This window comes from Anser anser (assembly GCF_964211835.1).
Source record: "Anser anser genome assembly, chromosome: 3".
Classification (NCBI taxonomy): Eukaryota; Metazoa; Chordata; class Aves; order Anseriformes; family Anatidae; genus Anser; species Anser anser.
The window spans coordinates 67,095,538-67,117,883 of NC_139722.1; the positions used below are offsets into that span (position 1 = coordinate 67,095,538).

General features: G+C 39.4%; 1 protein-coding gene across 4 annotated transcripts in view; it reads left to right on the forward strand.

The window, feature by feature from the left end:
- LOC310897380 (uncharacterized protein) overlaps window positions 1-21,865 on the forward strand; it is a 152,875-nt gene extending 131,010 nt beyond the window's left edge. For all 4 annotated transcript variants that reach the window (XR_014582264.1, XR_014582266.1, XR_014582267.1 and 1 more), the window contains one exon: window positions 1,161-21,865. The gene's annotated coding sequence lies outside the window, so the exon portion shown is untranslated. The remainder of the gene's footprint in view (window positions 1-1,160) is intronic.
- Window positions 21,866-22,346: the final 481 nt, after the last annotated feature.

The window sequence follows — 22,346 nt, forward strand, 5'->3', positions numbered from 1 at the left end:
ACAAAACGACAGAGTCATTGTCTACTAGTGTACATTGACTTCTCCTACTTCATCTCCTCTTTGTGTTTCTGGCATTAAACATTCCCCCATTTAATACATTGGTCAAACTGTGAACATGTAATAGAGTTTTGGATAATTTTATATTATGATCTTAGAAATGGATATATTGAGAATATAAAGGCAAACTTAAAAGGAAGAGCAGAGCCATTTTGACACTGAGAAATGGAGAAAGAGTGCCTCTGGGGTAAATTTAATAGATTGATTTGAGAATAATTTGCTTCAACATAGGATTTCCTACCTAATGACTGAATTTGTACTGAAACAAATGGGAAAAACTTCTTTCCTTGGGATAGGAAATACACTGATGTTTAAAGAACTTTCAATATGGATACAATTCAGGCCTCAGCAGATTCATATATAGGAAATGAGATATGCTGAAGGTTAGTCAGTTCAGCCCTTCAGACCATGTCAGGTTCACTCAAGTTCTTGTGCCTCTCAAGGGAACTCTGAGCCAAACAATATACACTGACATATATCACTGTGGTAATGGCTTTGATTCAAAATCAAATGATTTCTGTGGTTTACAAACAATTTCAATTCTGATATTTTGCTTATCTGACAAAAAGTAAAGAAAAAAAAAGCAATTCTTGCCTTTGGGGTTTTGTGAAGCTCAAAATGAGAAAAAAAATCCTTCAATCTTCTCTGAGTTTGCAGAAAGTTTTGTGCAGCTTTGGTTAAAACCTCACAGCTCATAGAACAATAATGTTAAATAAAGAATGCTCTGGTCAGGGCATTTTTGTGAACCTGACCTGTAAGATTTTTATATTTTTATTTTTCATCACTGAAATAACAATTAGATAGGTAGTGAAAGTAGTTTATTTCTTGAATTGTTGTAACACCGTATCAAAAAGGTCTTATATGGCTGACCAAAATTAAGCAAGGAATATATCATTTCTTCAACTTCCTAGAAGTCAGATATGTGATTTCTTACAATCATGTCAGGTAATGTTACAGAAAGCTGAGCTTTTGTGACTGTTCCAGACCTGTTTGATGTTACTGGGCAACCTGCCAAAGTCTCTTTTCTGTGTGCCAGGATGATAATTATTGACACTTCTTAGGGAAAGGATTTCAAGGAACTCACATCGATATTTTTTCCACAGTCAGAAACTGGAAATGCCACTAGAGCAAAGGGATCCTGAAATCCTTGTGGATTATATTCCTGGACCAAGGAAGACAACAGGACACCGAGAAAGTTAACCTCAGGCAGAAAAAATGACAGCAGCATGCAGATGCCTGGAGTGGAATTCAGAGAGAACTACTTGACAAAAATACATCTGGTGAGGAGGAGTGGCAGTGGGTGTGAAAACTTTGCGTGTTGTCTTTTAGGATGGAAGGTGTACTACTGATCAAAATGAATGCTCAGGAAGGAGCTGAGGGGTGTGGGTCTACATCTCAGGAATCAGTCATAGCTGGGGGGATGCAGCACCATGCACCATGAAGCTGTAGTCATCACTGAGCTCTCCAAGTTTTGTACCACATCTATTTGTGGCATTTGACTACTTATCTTGGATTTTCCTCACAGTCTCAGGAGCCAAATTAGCTTGGTTTTACGGATGAGATTTTTAGTGTGAAGGAGGGAAGTCTCGTGGAGTGAGCAGATTTTAGACCTGGCTGTGAAATTTCAGATCATTATGATCCTTTTCAAATGTGAATATTAGAACTGGCACCAGCTGTTATGGTGGGCTCCTCTCCTGCATACATGTATGTTTCACTACTCAGACCGACACAGGGGAGTGAGAAGTTTATGTTGATTGCTGTTACTAGCTCATACTTGGCCTGCCATGAGTTGCAGTGATCACAACTTCTTTCCTGCGCTGTTATTTGAATGCTTTAGATACTTTCATGTGGTTATCACATCCTGTCCCCTGCTTACTGCTTTGCCAAGCTCCATGTGCTTAACAAGATGCTTAACTATTGTTAATCTTTCCTCATGTATTCCAAAGTGTGTCACTTGCATTTCTAGCAAGTAATTCCATAAGAAGTAGAAGTTACAAAGTTCGGATTCCTACTGATTTTTGTTTTGCCTTTGGATCGGCTGGTTTTTATTAAAAATTGAACTCCTATTCCAGCCTCTTTCTTGGTTAGGACTTCAAGATCTCTCTCAACGTGCCTGCCAAGTTCCTAAGACATTTATGCAATTTTCAGATTTTTTCAAAGTTACTCAGTATGTTTAAAAGTTACTGGTGTGGGGAAACAGACTGACAGACAGACAGGCAGGAGGCTGAAGACAGTGAGCTGTGTAAGTCTCATTTCTTTAAGGAACCCATAAAAAGTTACAAAGAAAAATTTATATAGCAAGTGTTAAGAAGTTAGATTTACAGCAGAGCGGTTACATTCTCTGTCCCCATGCAAAACATTGTAAGTTTTGCCATAGGTTCAACTTGTTTGCAGTGCCAACCTGAATAGCCCCAAAGAAGTTCTACTCTTTCAAGACAGTTTTGCTCAAAACTCAGACCAAGGAATAAGAAAGACTTGATTTAAATAATTTATGACTCCAAGTTTTAAGACAAGCTGAAACTGGTGATGGTTTAGCCCAGAAAGTGCACCATAACCTGTGTCAGCTTGGGAGCAAACTTCCATGCGGTTCAGCTGCCTGTGCAGTGTGGCGAGGAAGGTGAGCCAGGGACGAGGACCCTGCCAGCACCCCAAGCCAAGCTGTCCCTGTGCCTCAGCCTGTCTGCTTCTTCTTCCTATGTCAGCCTCTCCAGTTGTGTGCTGTCGGCAGGGGTGTTTGTATTAGCAGCACAGGATAGTTGAGTCTTTACTGCTTTATGAGCTGGAAGGTCAGCTACACTTGAGCTTCAATCTACCATCCCCTGCCCTCCATTAAGTTAGCTGCCTGGAGCTTAAAGCACAGTTTAATCTCTGATAGAAACTTATGGGAGTCTGCTCAGGGGCAACACTCAAGCCATACCTCAAACTAATTCAACAATCCCCACGAGACAGCGGGGGTTTCTTAAGGAAGAGACCAGATGCCAAGAATGTGTCTATGCAGCCCAGAATAGCACTTCATGGTGCCATAGGAGGAGGCTGGAAAATTCATAGGACCAGCCGAGGGATGTCTGTGATGGGAGGAAACTGGCATACTGAAAGGGGCCATATTTGAATGTAATGAATGAGTGTGTAGTAATCATACTTATTAATTGCAATTACATCACTGCAGTTCAAAAGTTCTCTCACCAGATCCATGAGAGCCTTACAAAAGTAGACAAGAGAGAGAGAAAGGTGGTGATGCTGTCACTCCAGAGATGATGCCCAAGGGCACAAAAGCCTATGATGGCTGCAGTGTATGTCTAGATTGGGACTGAGCCTGGAGATCAGTTTGACTGTCTGCTTGGTTTGCTTCTGGTCCAGGCTGAAGAGGAGGCAGTGACCCCCTCAGTAAGGAGGTGGCACAGAAGGGCTCCTTAAACCACCCCTCAGCTGTTGCCACCTCCCACTCCCCTTTGTTCAGTTTGACATCTAAGGGGGCTGGGTTAGGTCCCTGGTGATGGTCTAACTGATCTGTTTGACTTTGCACCTAAATGAAGGAAGGGTTAACATCAAGTCTGTTAAAATAGAGAAATTATTTCAGAAGTTTTCTGAAGTATTTCTGCTTTCTGTGGTGGGCCCTCAGCTTCTCACTGCTCTCCTGGGAGCTCCTGGGGCTGCAGCCTTGGGGACAAGGTGCTGACTCCCAGCAGGAGGTGTTTTGGTGTGGGGTATACTGAGTTACTGTGCAAGCTCAGGCCAAGTTCCTGGCCAAGGTGGCACAGGTCAGGTCTCAATCTATCTGATGCCTCCTGCTCTTCCCTCCTTCTGGTGTTTCCTTTCTCCTTTAAAATGCACAGTCTGGTTTTCCAAACACAGAGTAGCAAAATATTTCTGCTCTTAAGCCCTTTTTGGACTCCTGATTTTGCACTGAGTTTAGTGGCCGCATGAACAGAGGCCTCAATATTTCATTTGTTTTGAAAATTCATGTTTGTATATTATCACCAACCACAGTAAAATCTGCAGTGTGGTAACATGTTGTGCTTTACATTGCCATGCTCTTCTTGTTAAAGTAATTAAAATTGCTTGTGCATTAAACAAACAAACAAACAAACAAAAGGTGCTAATCAGCTATATTCCCAAAAAGTTGAAAGAAAAATGATGCTGTCTAAATGGTTTGGAATAGTCAGACCTATTCTATTATATGTCTGTAACAGCAGGATATAACAAAGGTAAAGATTTAAGGCAATTTTGACACCTTAAAGTAGAACTGTTAGCACTGCATAGACTTTCAAATCCAAAGAGGATTCAGCCTGCTCACTTACTGCTTTCCACATCTTCAAAGGACCGTGGCTCTTTTTTAATCTTTCCTCTTTGCTGTGAAGCCATAGGAAGTTATTGACTTTACAGGCAGTTTTAGTACACAATCAAGCAAGAAAAAAATGCTGGTGTACTCTGAGACTCTGAGTTCAAGTTCTCATCTCTTTGTGTCACTCCCCTCTCTGTGCTGAGGCAGAATTTTAAAGTGGAGAACAAATGGTGAGCTGTTATACAAGGTTTTGTTTTTTGACTCCCTGACTGAGCCAAAAATCTCTGAAGATTTTATGGGAGGTTTTTGCTACCCAACAGTTCTTCCAAATGTAATTGGAATATGCTTTCCACAATGATATTGCTTAATTATAATTGGATATAGTTTGGACTCTGGGTCTGAGCGGAACAGCTCCAACATTGCTCTTCTTGGAAGAGCTCTGCAGAAAGCAATGTCTGGAGGGCTTCCAGGGAGTGCAAGTTTGCTCACTGGTCAGTGTTTGGACAGAGTGCTGCCTGCTTTCCTTTCTGGTTAAGTGTAAGAGTTTAAATCTCCGTTTGCTTAATGACAGAAGGTGCTATGAGAACCGATGCTTAAGTCACCAACCAGCTTGGCAAAGCTGGAAGATGAGCTGAGGCCATGTGTTTGCACAGGTTTTTGCTGAGCTGTGGATGTACATACTTCACCCCAGTTTCTTTGGTGTGAAGAGCTCAAGTTATGCTGACCATCATAAAGAGCCAGAAGATAAATAGGAACAGAAAACTGAGAAGCCAGGAAGGGAACTGTTGTGACAGAAGTCCTGAGGAAATGCTCCTAGAAACCATTCTGCCCACTGCAGGCCTTGGGCTGAGGCTGGAGAAGTTGACTTCCACCAAGTGATCTCCAGTGTGTAGAGGGAAGGAGGATTTTTTGTCCATCCCTCACAATTCCCTTTGTGAAACAAGCTGTCACCAATGTACTTTCCTCAGAAACCCTGAATGTTAGCAAACAATTTGGAATAATGTCCAAAGAATGTTTTACATCACAAAATAATGTAAAATAAGTGTGATGAGGAGACTAGAAACCAAACTGTGTAAAGATCAGAAATTAAGTTTTGCATCCTGATCCTTACTATGTTTCTGCAACACATCAGATCATCTTGCTGGTGTCCTGCAGATTCTAGTGTGCATTGAACTAACTTTCCTCTCAAGACATGGTCTTGTTTTCTTCAACTCTGTGAGATGTGACAAGATACTCAGGAGGAGGAGTTCAGCCAAACATTTTGTTTTCTCACTCTTGTAGTTGCTTGCATTTGTTCTTAGCTCTTGAACAGTTCCTCCCGGAAAGACTTACAAGCATTCGAACAAAATTCCTAAATGAATGGAACTGTTGCCTTGTAAGAGAAGCTTTTGGTGAAGTATAAATAACAAGACATAAAGATACATTTACTTAATTTAAAGCCATAACAAGGTCCTAAAAATATAGCAATGGTAGCAGTTTTGTCCCATTTTGGGACTTCTAACCTGAAACCTTTGGAAGAAGCTTGAAGGGCTAGGATCTCTTATAAAATGTATGTAGTGAGAAGCTTAAGAATGAAAATGTTTCAAAGCCCCTCATTATTTAGAAAGGCTTGAACTATAACTTTAAATTATTCATGAACTATGTGCTGGATAACTGAGAAATAAAGGTATTACCTTATCTATGTCTTATTCAACATTTGTCTTCTCTGTTTAGAGGTAAGGACAAACAACACTAATTACATTTCCAAATGGTTCTAAATTTGGAAAACTTTATGTGTATGCCAGCTTAATATGAATGAAGGACTGAAAGCCTGTCTAAACATGTTCAAGGGATAAAAGTGTTAGTATATGCTTGAGAAAATGCATTAGTAAATGTAGGAGAAAAATCATGATGAAATCAAAGAATTTCTTTTCTCCCAGTGGAAGGCACTTGGAAAACACATTACTTGTAGAGTTTACTGTGGTAGCTATACGTCTATGGTCTCTGTAAAAATGCAGGAAGACTTAACCCCATTAAAAGGAGATGGAATTATTTTTCTGCTACCCCACTGCAATGGGGAAGTTTTAAAAAAGTTTGATACACAGCTGAACTGGACAAGAGGATTTGCTGTTCTCTTGAGGGCCTTTGTAATCTTATCACCTGGGATTTGGTGACATGCCATGAGGAACTCAGAGGAAGGAGCTCAGCTAGACCTTTTGTTTTCTCTCTTTTGTAATTTTTCACCTATTAAATGTGTGAGCTTCAAAGGAATGAATTCATAAGGAGGATTTGAATGAGAACAGAACAGTGCTCAGCCTTATAAGGTTAAAGAGATTGCATTTAGTGAGCTGCAAATTAAACAGTTTAGCATATGAGATGGTAATCAAAAATATCGTGCTAAATGTCACCAGGATGCATGCAGCCTCGGTATGAAGAGGGTGGAGAGCTGTTCAGCTGTGCTATTGCCACCATACTGTTTGACAGGGAGCACACATGTGAAAGCTATTGAGCACTGCTAAACAGAGGTGAGACTACAACCTCTTTTCCCCCACAGAAAATGCTTATTTGTTAACTTGCATTGCCATAGTTTTCTTGTAACCTGGGCCATGATTTCATCCAGCTTACTGATCCTCTGCATCATATCTTTGGGTATCTGGGATTTCTGGAATCCAATTGTCCAAAAAATTAAATCACTTTTTCCCCTTCATTGGAGGCAGCAGAAGCTGGGAGTCTAATACAATATGCTCATGTTTGGATTTCTGGTAATTCAATTTAGGATGTCAAAATTTTATCGGCCTTTGCCATCCTGTGAATAAAGGACACCAGCTGTGTGCTTCTTCCCCTTTATCTGCTAACCTTGCATCCATGTTCCTACTGCTCTTCCCACTTGCATCTAAGCCATCATCCTCCTGCATGACCCGCTCCAGCGTTTATTGCTAGAATTCCAGTTTGTGTCTTTAACTGTTCAGAGAGAGACCTGGGGAGAATTAATTTAGTTCAGCTGAGGCGTTAGCAACCTCCTCTCTGACAGCCATTACACTGTCATGACCTGTCCTGCGTGTCTAACACTGATCTATTCATAGTATTCATATCAGCATGCTGGGCAGGTTTTCATGCTAAATCATCTTTCTTCACTGGTCCCTACTTATACTGCAGCAAATAAAAAGGCTTAGAGTAGTGCAACGGGCAAATGGGTCACTTTATGTCCTACCTTCTCACTGTAATTTTCTGAGTGAATTAAATGGATGGACTAGCAAAGCTGGCCCTGAGACAGACACATGCTGTGGGGAAGCTATCCCACAGAGGGAATCTTATTCTGCCAAATTGTTTGGTGTTTTGTGATATTGACTAAGTGAGGTCAATGAAATAACTTCCACCAGTGACTATAAGCAATGCTTGAACATAAGGCGCCAGAGGTAAAAGATTGCCTAAGCCAGCAGTCAGCCTGATGGCAACCTGACCAAAAACCTCCCAGTACAGCGGGTGGGAAGATCCTCAGCAAGGCACGGGCTGGGTCATCGCATGCGGTCCGTGGGAGCGGAGCACCTATGGGCACCGGCCTCGGCCAGGAACCCTGGGCTGCAGCAGCTGCACAAGCGGGGAGCAGCAAGTCAGTCCCTCCTCTGAGCAGCTCACAAGGATAAGCAAAGAAACAACAGATGGAGACAGGCAGATGGAGGAACACCAGGAAACACAGAAAATATTAGTCAGCATCATAGGCAGTGACCTCAGCATACCAGAAGTCTGAATGTTGTCAAATCATGGAAAAGGAGGGCTTTCAAGAGAGTTTTAAAAGAAGGTAAGAACTGTTTTGTAGTTATTTATAGAGAGTGGCTCCCGAGCATCTGGGAGAGTGGAAAGCAAAAGATGAATGGATTTGAAAAATCAGTCTGAGAACCATGCAAATGGCCAACGGGAAACTGTTATAGTTAGGAGTCTCTTAAGAGACTTACTCTTGGTGCAGAGTAAGAGATGGTAGAAGAGTGGGGCATAATCCATGAAGGACTTTCCTCTAAAAATGAAAGAGATGACCTTTAAAGCAGCAGTCTGGATAGATAGGATTGAAGAAAGAGCAGCACATGAAGACTAAAGAAAAAGAAGATGCACTCTTTGGAAATGCTGTGAGAAAAGGGAGGGGGAGAGAAAGGAAAGTAAGGCAAGACAAGATGTCATATGATCTACTGGTGACAAAACAGAGGACATGGGGGCCTGCTGCATGGACGGACAGCAGATGCCACTTGAGCAGCCCAGTGTTTCTTCTGGCACAACTGATTCAGATCATGAAGCTGCGCTGTTGTTTTAATGAGAAAGGAAAGCAGGGAAGCTGATTGCCTTGTAGCTGTATACAACCCAGCCAGAGTTAATGTCCTGTCCAAATGAAAGGAAGAGATAAAGAGCTCACAGACACTGTCACAAATGACAATTTTCTTCACCGGCTGAAAAAGAATTGTCCTAGAAAAAGTGGGTGACTGTGTATTTCTGAGGGACTGGTGGATGATGTTGAAAGACACCCACAAATGATAGAGAGCAAGAGCCAAATCTGGGGAATCTTGGGTGAAGAATGAAAACTGAAGTAGGTAATATAAACATAGAGGGAGAGACATAAAATTAACTCTTGGCATCCCTGTTCAAAGGAGGAAAAGTGGGAAAAGGTGAGCAGATAGAAATGGAAGAAGAGATCTCAGTGATGACTGAAATAGGAGAGACTGCTTCTGGAAACAACAAATTATATAAAGAGACATCCCTGTCTGCATGAGAGCCATGATCTGGAGGGAGTGAAATGTAGAGACAAGGAAGGTAAGGTACGGATGAACTCCGGAGACAGCAGCGGCTGGGGGTGAGGGGAGAGAATAACAGCAGATGTGAGATGGGGAATGACAGATTGGCAAAAATTAGCAGTGATGGTGTGTGAGAGTAGGGAGTGAGGGTAAGCAAGCACTGCGGATGCGTATGTGGGCAGGCAATTAAACCAGAGCATCTTTTGGTTCAGTTTCAGTCTGAACTCAGTGGCAACAGAAACCATTCTGGTTTGGCATTGTTTTGAGGTCAATAACGTTTCAAAATAGTTATGTAGGCTCAGCTCCTATTCAAGAAAAATGAAATATTCAGAACAATTTATTTCTAGTTTTAGTTCAGCTTCCTGGAGGTAAAATCAATATGTCGCTCCAAGAAGCTCGTGTTAAAGAAAGGTGGTGATAATATAAATGGGGAAACGGAGGCAATAGAGGGAGAGAGATAAAAATGGAAAGGAGAGGAGGAGAAGGCTGAAGTGACATTCAAGGGTGGGAGTAAATAGATTGGGTTAAAAAAAAAAAAAGAAGCTAGATGAAAAAGCCTTAAAAACAATGTTGGGAAGACCCAAAATAAATAACATTTGGAAAAAATCCCATTCCCAAAGAGTGCAAGGGATGTACCCACGTCTTATGCAGCCAAGCAAAATGCAAAACAATGGAGCTGAAAATCAAGTCTGAGAGAAAAGAAAAGCAACTCCTGGAAGAATTGTTAAATAGAAGAGCACAAAAAAGCAAATGTCATCACAGATAAAGTCACAAAGGTAAAAGTGGCATAGTTGCTAGTTCAAGCAAGTGCAGGCTCTTATTTTTACATATTTTGTAATTTAATATAACCTAATGATGTCTCAAACTCAAAACAATTCAGGTAATTCAAAGCTAATCCTTTGAAGACTGCAGGAATACAGTATATACATACATTCTCCCAAGCATTCATTTGGCAGTGAGCCTAGAAAACACTGGTGTTCTGCGAATGCTCACATGTAGCAGTGTGCTGCCAAAATTTCAACAAGATGGTCTGTCACAAATTTGCCATTGAATTGATGACACACCTAGTTGGCAGGCAGGACTGATTAGAAAAGAGAATTTCTTTTCAACAGGGGATTCTGGAAAAAAACAAAACAAAACAAAACAAAAACCACAAAAACACCCCACCCCCCCCGAAACCCGACAACTTTTACTCAGATTTTCTCACCATTTAAGCAAGCAAATAAATAAAATCTTGAAGTAAGAACTGAAGTGTTTGGGGTTTTTGAAAAATGAATTTTGTTTATGTTCCCAGCTTTTTATTAGTGTGGGTGTGAGTGGTATTCCCCTTCTTCTTTTGAAACAAGTCATGAAGGAAAACCAAAGGACACAGCCAGATACCTTCAATCTGGAAACCAGATGAGCTTTTGACATTTCAGGTTTTTGACATACTTCTATTTTTTTACATGCTGTCTTGAAAATTTTTCTTTCAGAATTTGGGCATCCAACTGAATTATGGCTACTAAATGGATTCTGCAAGTCCTATGCTTCAGTGTCAGGTTAAGGGGCGGATGATAAAGTCACAAGAGCGTTTTACGGGGAAAGAGAGAAACCAGCTCTTAGAAGGAGGGCAGGACAGTTTGTGAAGGAGTTGCTATATACTCTTTTCAATTTGAAATTTAAGGGATTTTGATTTCTTGAAAGATATTTTGAGTCAGCAGCTAAATTTGGCATGTCAGAAATGTTCATTAGACAAGACAAAGATTTATGAGTTCGTCTGGATATTGACATACATTAGGAAAGAAATACCAATATCATTGGTTTGACTGGTCTGCCATAGTGGATAAAAGGTACTTCTCTCTTACTGGCTTTAGAAAGGCAAGAAAATAGCATACTTTTTTTTTTCCTGCTTCCCTCACTTTATTTTCTTCCTTAATTTGTTCAAAAATATTGCATGCTTAAGAGACACCTGCATGCCCTTGGTGCAAAGTAGACACCTGTCAGTTTGTCCTTTTGCAGAGAAGGAAGGAAGTGCCTGGAAAGGTTACCCAGGATAGGGCCCACAGGAGGGTGGTCTGACGGTTGGCTCCAAAGACAACATCATGGAGGACAGAACTGGTGGACACCTCTCTCCAGCAAATCTGATGTGTGGAGGTAGGAGGTTAGAGGCTGCAGTTTTGTAATATTGGTAAGAGAGCTGTGTTCAACCTCCAAACAGAAGCATTAACACTTCTGAAGGGGAATGTAAATACTTTGAGGAGACTCTGTAGAGCTTTAGTGGATTCAAGACTGAGAAGCTTTTCATATTTTCATATCATAAATAATGTAGAATATTTAACAACTCCTTAATATTGATGTTAGTGGTACACTGTTAAGCAATACTTAGCAAGTCAATGAGAATGTCAGGCAAAGAGGTAGAAATCTTTTATCACAGATATATAATAGTATTTTGCTATCATTGTTGAGGGCTTTTGCTAGCCTCTACTAGGCAAGTTATTTTCCATGCTGATTTCCTCAGGATTAGTGTTAAGTATTATTATTGTCTTGTATCTCTACATATACTTATGCAAGCATGTGTTAATACAATATTATGTTGTATTGTTTAAAAATGTATAGAGATGCCACCTGGTCCAGCTGATGTGTGGACCAGTAAATGTTGTATTGCTTTATTTATATCATTTTGGGACATGCTTGCTGTTAGAATTTGAGACTTATGTTTGACAATGGAAAGTTTTAGCTGGCTAGAAATTTTCTCTTGAATAGGAACTATGTGGTGAAATTTGGAACTGTTCATTTTCCATGTTGGTGTCAAGACCTATATTTGTGTATGACTTTGATAATGTTTTATTAGTTGAATTTAATTTCAACCCAATTAGCTTCTAACTTTTAAGGTATTTGGCTAGATTACCACATTTAAGAGAAATATTGAATTCCTCTATATGCTGTACAAATATTTTTAGGATTGTAAGCATATGTTTCAGAACTATAAGTGTATACACATTAATTCATGTGACATGCATCACCGAGTAGGTCATGTATAGAGGCTTGTGGACCCATCCATCCTGACAGTCTGTCTCTTCTTGCAGTGGAAAGGCAATGAGAGCCAAAGAGTAGGAGCTGAAAGGGGAATCAAGGGAGCTCAGGTCTCAGAGCTACTGAGCAGGGTCAAGTTGTTTAATCTGTTCCCTTTTGCATTTGCTGCCACCTTGTTCAGTTAGACTGCAAACTGAGGCAACTCTCTTACTATGTGTTTCTCTAAAGTATATCACAACAAGATCCCTATCTCAGTTAGGGCCCCTAGGCACTATCATAATATAGATAATTAAATATACCTCATGTTTTTAAATTGTTTCCAATCAAATTCTGTGTTGAAGGACTTCATTTTGAATTCAGTCTGTGTGTGGGATAATAATTACTTATAATTATACTTGGTATGATTCCTACAGAAGACAGGGTTTTATGGTGGTATCACAGAACTCATTAAGTTGTTTTTTATTAAGTCGTATAAGCATTTTAAAGAAAAGGTGATCCAGAAAGTAAATAGGAAAGCTCCATTTTAAGTTAGGATATTTTGATAGGTCAGCTGGGCAAGGAAGTGACTGAAAATCCAGTGATATCTATTGCAGATGAGCTCTATTAGAAAACCATCTTCATATCAAAGCCTTCTCTATTCCAGAATAACATGGAATTTGAGCTTCAGAAGGGACTGCAGTGATTTCTCACCCCTCTCCACTGGGGTGGATCATACCTGTAAGAATACAAAGAGCTGTTATGAACAGATACAAACATCAGCAGCCTGTGATTGGTTTAATAGGACAATAGTGATCAAGTACTTTCTGTAAATATGGTCACAATGGTGACCTCAGACAGACAAAATACTCTGGAAGTTGGCCAAGGTGCTTTTTTGTTGTTGTTGTTAAGTCTATCTTAGCAGACAGACATCATAGTTCTGAAGGCTTTTCTGAACATGCCCAGGCACTGCAACATGTCTTGTGCAGGGGAAAGTCACTTTGAAAACTAGGGCTGTCTGTTATGAAGAGGGCTACAGTCCTGCAGAGACAAATACAGGTGAGAATAGTTATGCTTTGATAGAAACAAGATTTTTCACCCCTGTATTATGTAAGGAAGCCAGTTATGTTGCACCATTGTCTAGCTACAGGTAGATTGAATCTTCCACATTTGGATCCTACTGATTGAATTTAAAGCTTCATTCTCAGTTTTGCAGTGCTATTGTTTACTTTATTTTAACAATAAAATGTAAGTGGCTCCTGCTGCAAAGTGACTCCAACCAGGCACCTTTTGTCTAAAGCTTTTATAATAGAGTCTGTCATATCTGAAAAACAAGTTAGCTTAATTTAGCTTATTCTGTGGGTGCACAAATGTTTTCTTCCAGCAGTGGATAAGCAAAGTCTTGATTCAATGGGGTTCCAGAGGACGCTTATGGAAGAAGAGTATATAGACCATGTGTATCCAGCAGAGGATGACTCCAAACTAACTCCAATAGTACAAGCTATTAGCTTATTCCTTGCATTTCAGGTGTCCTGAAGGAGGTTATTCTGATGTAGAGATGGGAAAGAACTGAGACGTTCATTATCCACTGTACCTCTCATTAAAGCATCGTCAATGGAAGGTAATGAATTTTACTAACCATCAGGTGAAGAGTGGTTGAAGACTCCTCTGTGGATGTTTTGCCTACATGAAACCAAGAGCCAGAGTCATATTCTTCCCTGTTAATGTACACAGGATCTTTGCAGAAAAGATGGTGCAATGCTATCAAGTGCAAGGTACACAGCCTCAGCAAGAGGCAGGATTCAGCTGCGTGTAGCTCACGCTTTCTGTGTGAGACATTGTGGCTGTGAGTAAAGGAGTAAATAAACAGTGCTTCAGCCCCAGTGCTGAAACAAGCTAAGTCTAGTCCTGCACAAGAGTATGTATGTGATTAAGAATCTGCTAAGAATTGGGCACCGAAGATAAGAAACTCATGTTCATTCTGCTGTGAATAATATCTATGTCCTCAGAATGCAGGCCAACTAATGTTTTATTCCTTAGTCCTGTCTGTTTTGGGGGGGAAGAGAAATAGGAAGAAAAAATCTCCACACATCTAAAGTCTGTGGAAACTTTGGAAATGACTGAGCAAAGAAGCATATTGTCGTGAGTTGTTGCTGGGTGTGCAAATGCTAATGAAAACTTTACTTCATGTCCTATTAAGAACTACAGATGTTATTGTTTCCAATCCAAACACGTACAAGAAATATTTGCAGAACTGTCAATGTCATGCTTGATTACTAGACAGAAGAGGGAAGTACCTTACTCCAAGCTATTGTCCCCAGCCTCTTCGTATCTCCTTACTTGAAGCACTTTACCTAGAGATGAAAGTGCCACTTATGTATAAATCTGAGAGTTGCAGAAGAGCCCTTTGGAAAGCAATGAAATCCAACTTACTCAAGATGATCTGACAACAATGGCCCTTCTTTTGCCTTCCTGTAATCTTCAGGCTAATAGGAATAATAATATATTCTAGCATTTTTCTGTATGTATTTATTTATTTATTAGATGGAGGGGGAAGGAGGAGGTGACAATTCTAGTAGACCTATGACTTGTAGGAGTGGAAAGTATTTCAGTACTTTCTTGACATATTTTTATTTTTTTTAAGAAGAGATTCACTCTACAAATTGCATGGATTTTTATTGGAGACTCAATTCCTACAGTTTTCTTTTTATTTGTGCTTGAAGAACATGCCCTTTAGTGTGATTAAGGAATAATTGGATTCATTTTGAATTGTGGTAAATGGCATGGCATTCTTTTCATGGAGTTTCTGGTTCTGCAATTACATTTCTGCAGCACTGTCTAGCAGTCACGAAAGATTAGCTGTGTTTTCTTCTTCTGCCACGCAGTTCTCTAATCTGCCTGGAACACAAATAGATCAAGAAGTGCAGCTTTGTAGATTGTATCAAATGCTTCTGTATGTTGCTTTGTGACTGTTGGGTCATTCTTGGATACATAGAGTTGACATATATCTCTATAAGAATTATTTCCAGAAAATATGTACTGCACACTGTCAGAAGGGTGTTCTCTTTCTTCCTTTTAAGTTCAAATTTCATAATTAGAACAAGATGAACAATAGGATCCTCTCACAGAAGAATAAAGATGTGTTCGACTCCCTTTCTACTGCCTTTGAAAGATGAATAAATGGGTATTTTCTACAGCCCTGCTTAATCTTCTGTTCCTCTTCACACCTTGCTACATTTTCGAGCATTTCAATAGGGATGCGTGAACTGCTTAGATAAGAGCCAAATCCAGAAAGAACTTCAAAAGAAAAAGATGAGGCCAGGCAGCCTAGAGAATTCCTTTGGAACACAAAATGCAGGTATATTTGGTACAAGGTGTAGGTGATGACCTTTGTTTTGTTATAATTTTACTTTTCATGCACATGCATTTTCCTTCCCTGCTTCCTTGTTTCCTAGAATCTTCTCATCCTTCCCTGCCTTCCTCTCCTTTCCTTCCATATCCTTCCTTTTGTTCACTTCCTTCCTTTCTCTCCAGGAGGGTGCATGGTACTTTAAGATGATCATGCATCTGTGACAGAAGAAGCTGTTTCCTTTCTATTTCATGTTTTTACATTTTCAGAGGAGTAAGAACTTGCACATCACTTATGCTGTTGTTTCCATTCTGGGGCACGGGGGATTTAGCTGAGTGACTCTCATTGCTGTTAATGGGATTTGTTCAGCTAAAGTCTTGTGCAAGCCAAGCCTTTTCAAAAGAGAGAATTTCTTTAGAAGTACAGATAGACCTGGTTAAAGATTCTTTTGACGAGATATGAGGCAAGATCTTAGAGCATATCTAACAATTAAAGAACGTGGACAACTTTTCACAAGTTAAAAGTATTAATCTCACTATTATGGCCATAGTTCCATTTGGTTAATTACTTCCTGCTGTGTAAAATTCTTCCTACAATTTCACTTAAAGGTATTTTTTATGTCTGTCTAGAATGGCTACACAATGTTATTGCATGATTTTTAAAGCTCAGCTCCTCAATTATCAGAAAAAATATTTGCCAAGTAAATGTTTCTATTAAAATTGTCATTATCCGTCAAGTGATTTATTCCATGAGCAGTATTTGCAGAGCTATACAGCTGGTTGATTACTAGTACTGCAAAAAATTACTCTAATAAATTAGTTGAGAAAAAAGGTAAAAATTAATTAAGATAATGTATAAATTGGATAATATTTGTCCAGCTGTTTTTTGAAGGCTATCACCTTTCGTTTTGCTGGGCTTACATACTGGCTAAGCAATCCCTATATAAATAGTTCTAAGTTTATCCTGTGATCTGCCATCCTTACTTGAAAAATGTTGTATAAATGATCATTATTATTATTGTAAATCAAACCCTATTTTCATTTGGACTAAAATATAATGACATTTGAACAAGCAAGGCAGTGGGGCTGTAGACGAATTAAGTGCCAGGTGGTTTTATGTGTGCACTTTGAGATAAAGCCTAGGTTGTTCAGAGTCTGTGAATAAATGTCTATCCTGCTGGAAGCAATTGTTTGCTTGATCTTTTTTTAAAGTCCCAAAGTTTTTCTAAAATTAGCAATAGTGTAAGTACAAAACTTTGCATACAAGTTAGCAAGTTCACTACAGTGAGCAATGTCTTCATCCATTACATCCCTTGAGACATGTTTTTGAGATGTTTTATTTCATTGGGCACAATAAAAAGAATAAAACAATCTTTATTTTTACAGAAAAAAAAAAACAACGAACTCTCAAAAAAACTCTCAAAAAACATTTTTTTCACAAAATTCCTTTCCAGGTTAGGCCACCCTTCTTTGAGAAAGCAAGACCCCAGAACTCAGTACCTTTAGAATGGTTATTTTAGGAATCTCATCTACAGAGAAGTCTATTAAACATATGCAATATCTTCTGTATTTGTCTTTCATAGAAGAATTTTACAGCAACAAAATCGTGGAATCACAGAATCACAGAATCATAGAATCATAGAATAGTTTGGGTGGAAGAGACCTTTAAAGATCATCTAGTCAGCCACCTTGTCATGGGCAGGGACATCTGTCACAAGATCAGGCTGCCCAAAGCCCCATATAAACTGACCTTGAACACTTCCAGGGAAGGGGCATTCACAACTTCTCTGGGCAGCCTGTTTCAGTGCCACACCACTCTCATAGTAAAGAATTTCTTCCTTATATCTAATGTAAATCACTCTCTTTCAGTTTAAAATCATTACCCCTTGTCCTTATTATTACATGCCCTTGTAAAAAGTCTCTCTTCATCTTTTTATAAGCCCCCTCCAAAATCTCTCAGCTTTTCTTTGTAGGAGAGGAATTCCAACCCTCTAATAATTTTTGTGGCCCTCCTCTGGTCTCCTCCTCGCTCTAAAGGGTCCATGTCTTTCTTGTGCTGGGGGCCCCAGTACTCCAGTTGGTGTCTCAGAACAGCAGAGAAGAGGGGGAGAATCACCTCCTTTGACCTACTAATGACATTTCTATGACTTCTTTTGAAGCAGCCCAAGATATGATTGGCTTTCTGGGCTGCAAGCACACACTGCCAGCTCATGTCCAATTTTTCATACATCAGTACTGCCAGGTCCTTCCCTGCAGGGCTGCTTGGACGTTCATCCCCAAGTCTATACGGGTGTTTGGGATTGCCCTGACCCAGGTGCAGTACCCACCATGATCTCAATCCTACCATCTGTGTCATTGAAAAAGATATGAAACAGCACTGGTCCCAGTATGGATCCTTGAAGGACACCACTCATCACTGATTTCCACTTAGATGTTGAGCCACTGACTGCGACTCTCTGAATGTGGCCATCCAGCTAAATCCTTATCCACTGAATAGTACATCCTTCAAATCCATCTCTTTCCAATTTAGAGACATGGATGATGCGTGGGACTGTGTCAAAAGCCTTTCAGAGGTCCAGGTAGATGACATTGTTTGGTATTCCCTTGTTCACTGGTGTAGTCACGCTATCATAGAAGTCCACTAGATTGGTTAGGCACGATTTACCACTGGTGAAGTCATGCTGACTGTCTTGAATCACCTCCCTGACTTTCATTTACCTTAACATAGATTCAAGGAGGTTCTGTTCCATGATATTCCCAGGCACAGAGTTGAGGCTCACAAGTCTATAGCTCCTTGGGTCTTCCCTTCTTAAAAATGGGTCTGATGTTTCCTTTTTTCTGGTCATTGCAGACTTCACCTGACTGCCATTTTAAAAATATGATGGATAATGGTTTGGCAACTACATCAGCCAGTTCCCTGAGTACCCTGGGATGCATGTCATCAGGACCCATAGACTCATACCTGTTCAATTTCATCAGGAGGTCTTGAACCTTATCTTCACTTACAGTGTGTGACTGCACTCCTCCAGTCCCTTCCTCGAAGTTCAGGGAACTGAGAAACTTGAGAGATGTGGGAAGCTTGATTGCCAATGAAGACTGAGGGAAAAAAATTGAGTACTTCAGCCTCCCTACATGTCCAGGTGGCATCCCTGTACTCATCCCAGCCAAATGTCTCTGGTTGCATTGCCTGTGCATTGCTTTCTTACTCTTCAGTTTGACTGGGGGGGCCTTACTCAGCCCTGTTTTCTTGCATACGAGAATTTAGGAGACATCTTTAGCCTGTTACTCTAATTGGGAAGGATCTGAAGTTTCATATGGACCAATGGATTTTAAACAGAAGTGACAGTTTGCCTAATACATTTAAAAGTACATGGTGGAGTAATGAGCTTTATGAAATATGACACCCATGAGAGACTGGTGAGTCTTGGAAAAGGCAATCTACTTCCTTCAGATTTATAACATCTGAACTGCATTCTGTTATCTCAATATGTATTTACATTTCTCCTTTTTTCCTGTCTATCTTTATAAGCCCCTGCCTCTACCTTAAACCAAAACAAAAAACTTTCCATGTTTACGAATTTAGTGCATTTACTGTAATCTAACTTTACAGATTTAGGTTCACTTAAAATCTGAACATGTTCAAAGGTGGAAAGTGTGCTGGAGCCAACATGAATTCTTGGTTATTTTAGTATATGTCTAGATGGTCATAAGGGCTTTCTGCTCATTTGTCACACAGATGGCTGCTAAGACAAGTGTCAGTAGAATAGCACTGTAATCAGGATACACAGGTAGTGACTAAAGAAAGCAACTTTTCAATGTGAAACTCCCTTTCAAAGTACTAAAACACATTTTTTGGACTCTTCAGTTATCATCAGAGAAAATGTGTGAATGTTTCCAGTGTTCTATGAAGCCAGTTAATTTTACCTGGGTGTGATACTAGATCAACAAACAAATGACTTGAATAATTTATACGAGAAAACTAGAAGGTAATAAGAGAGGCAGAAAGTAACATCTGTCTTAGGCTTTACTCTCAATCTTGACCACAGAAGATATTTGTGCTAGTTTTTTGTTTTTTTTTTTTTTTAAATTAGTCTAACAAAAAAGCCCTGAAACTGAATATATATATATTCATATATATATATATATACACACATATATACATATATATTTAGGTATGGTTGAGGAGAATATTCATCTTTATGCCAGTTTGGTAAAGTTATTATGTCGATAGGTGCTTTGTGTCTGTCAGGACACAGTTAGGGCTGAAATCACGCAACTATCTTTTACTTTACTGGAAGCAGGGACAGATGGAAAGTTATCTTGTAGACATGGCGTTCAGTGATACAAGAGAGTCAACGGAGAAGATTTTTCACCTCTGAAGACCAATGATCTAAGTCATATCAGTGAGGAGATATGTTACAGGCAAAAATGAGCCCATAATATCAATGTAAGCTCATGTGAGACTGATTATTATGTTGGCCTAATGCCCTCTTACTTTCCCTTACCATGAAGCATAAATAATATCCCAGATCTCAGTCATGATGCCTGCATTCATTCTGCATGCTTCTTGAGAATTCTTGTTACTGACAGGACAGAAATTCATTTGCTTAAATATTTTTTTTACGTAAATAATTGAGGAATTTTCAGGTAAGTTGAGGCATGTTCTTGACTGTTTTGTTCAGTTACCACAAAGTTCTATATAACCAAGTATTACTACAGTAGCTCAAGAACAGGTGATTTTTAAGCTCTCAGATTTGCATGATTATAGGAAGCAAAATTAAATGTCATTTCTGTGATCATTTCTCACAGGTAATTGATTACAAAATTACGTCATAAATGTACCGTATAACTTCTTATATCACAATTAAATAACACACTTTTAAATCCAAACAAGAGGGAAATTTTTGTTGTAAGTCTTCAATCATTTTTTCCAGTTGCAAATAAATAAGGTTTGGAATCTAAATGGACATTCCTTTATGTAAATTTTAGAATATGATTAATTTTTTGGGGATCAGATTCAAAGTATTCAGCACCTTCATGGTTCTTAGCACTGATGCAAAATCACAAATACTGCAGACATATAAGCTGAAAAGGAAAGCATATTTAAATTGTTGAAAAAGGCAGAATTTCTTTACTATACGCTGAATTCAAATACCTTACAAATAGATGACAGACTGTATTACCGACCCATTCAGTGATCTCAAATATTCTCTTCCTTAAGTCTCTTCCAGGGAAACTGTGAAACATTTGGAAAAGCAGTTTTAAGCCTAAAATGGCAAGGGTGAAAAGAAGGTAAAGATGAAAGAACAAAAGGACAAATGTAGAGGAGAACAACAAAATAAAAAAGCACACACAAATTCCAAGCCTTTTTTGTTTCTCAGAAATTTGGATGAAACAATTGACCTGAAATGATGGTGAGGTGATTAAACTGAGAGATGCCATAGACATTAACGTCAGTTTGTATTAAACCTTACAAATATGCAGATAATCAGAAGAGAAACAGCTGAATTTCAGGGTTGATAAATGCCAGATAGTGCAGATTTAAATGCCCACAGACAGTGCTGAATTCACGATCATCACTCAGAAAAAAGAGCAGGGAATCGCTGTAGACAGCCCAGTAAAACATCTGCTTAGTGTGAAGTGATAGCTGGAAATACAGATAAAACATTAGAGTAATACTGAAAATATAAAACCATTGTACACATCAGCGGCATATTTTCAGCTGGGCTATTTCATTCATTTCTTGTCATCCCATCTGAGAAAGTTAACAGAAAAATAAATATGAACAACAACAACAACAAAAAAGAACAGAAAAAAAATGCAACAATGTTTTTAAAGGAACACAAATCTTTGAAACTACACCATGCAGTGGTACTTTTGGGATGAAATGTGTGAAAAGAAAACCGAAGAGCTAATCAACCAGCTGACAATGGCAGCAGTTGCAAAGCTGGAGCATCTGAATGACTAAATGCTTTGTCAAGTGGGAATATGAGGACTGTTAGCAGTCCTCAGATATTGATGAAACCTCTGTTTCTTCCTTTCAAAACAAAATGAAGGCAACAAAGAATAAGGGACCTCAACTGCAAATACAATTCACTTGCTGTTTTCCCCTATGTGCTCTACAGTGTTTCACAGGAGGCCATTCTCCTAAAATGTTGCTGGAGGCTGGGACACAACCACAGCAAGATGTTCCTCTTGCTGGAGGCTGGGACACAACCACAGCAAGACACGCTCTTTCCCCTTCCAGCTGATAAAAACCCGATGAACCTTTCCATCAAACTCCCACTATCCCTCCTCCCTTAAGTGCAGATATCAGGAAAACTAGGAACTGAAATATCCACCTATGATGATAGAGAATAGCAGAATTTTATTTCCCTCCACTTGGACTTGATTCCACTCCAACTGATTGCAGTTATGTGCTTGCAAATGACTGAAAAAGGAATAAATTCTGTCTGTTGAAAAAAACTTTTCCATCAGTGTGAAATTCTCTAATGACAGATCTTCACAGAATTATATGGGAGTTATACTAGCAGAAGATTTGACTCCAAATCTGTGAATTCATTAGCCTGTTGTTTGTCTCTCTTTTCCTTTCTGATAGTAAAGGGCTGAAAGATTTTTATGTGCTATTTAGACTCGCATTTGGTAGCTTATTCCCTTTCTGTATGGAAATTAACTGTAATGGTTTGTGTTTTTATTCAGCCACAGAGCTAACATACTAACACTTGCTTAAACATCTCCAAGTGCTTATAGGGGAGACAATGTCTTCTCAAACATCGAAATGTTAATTCGTAGGTAATACCAGATACTAATATGAAACAGATCTGAGGTGTGGAATTTTCCGCCGCCCTTGCTCCTGTTTGGAGTTACAGATACTTGCTCCATGGGCCTGACAGAGCAGTGCAGCTGCGAATATT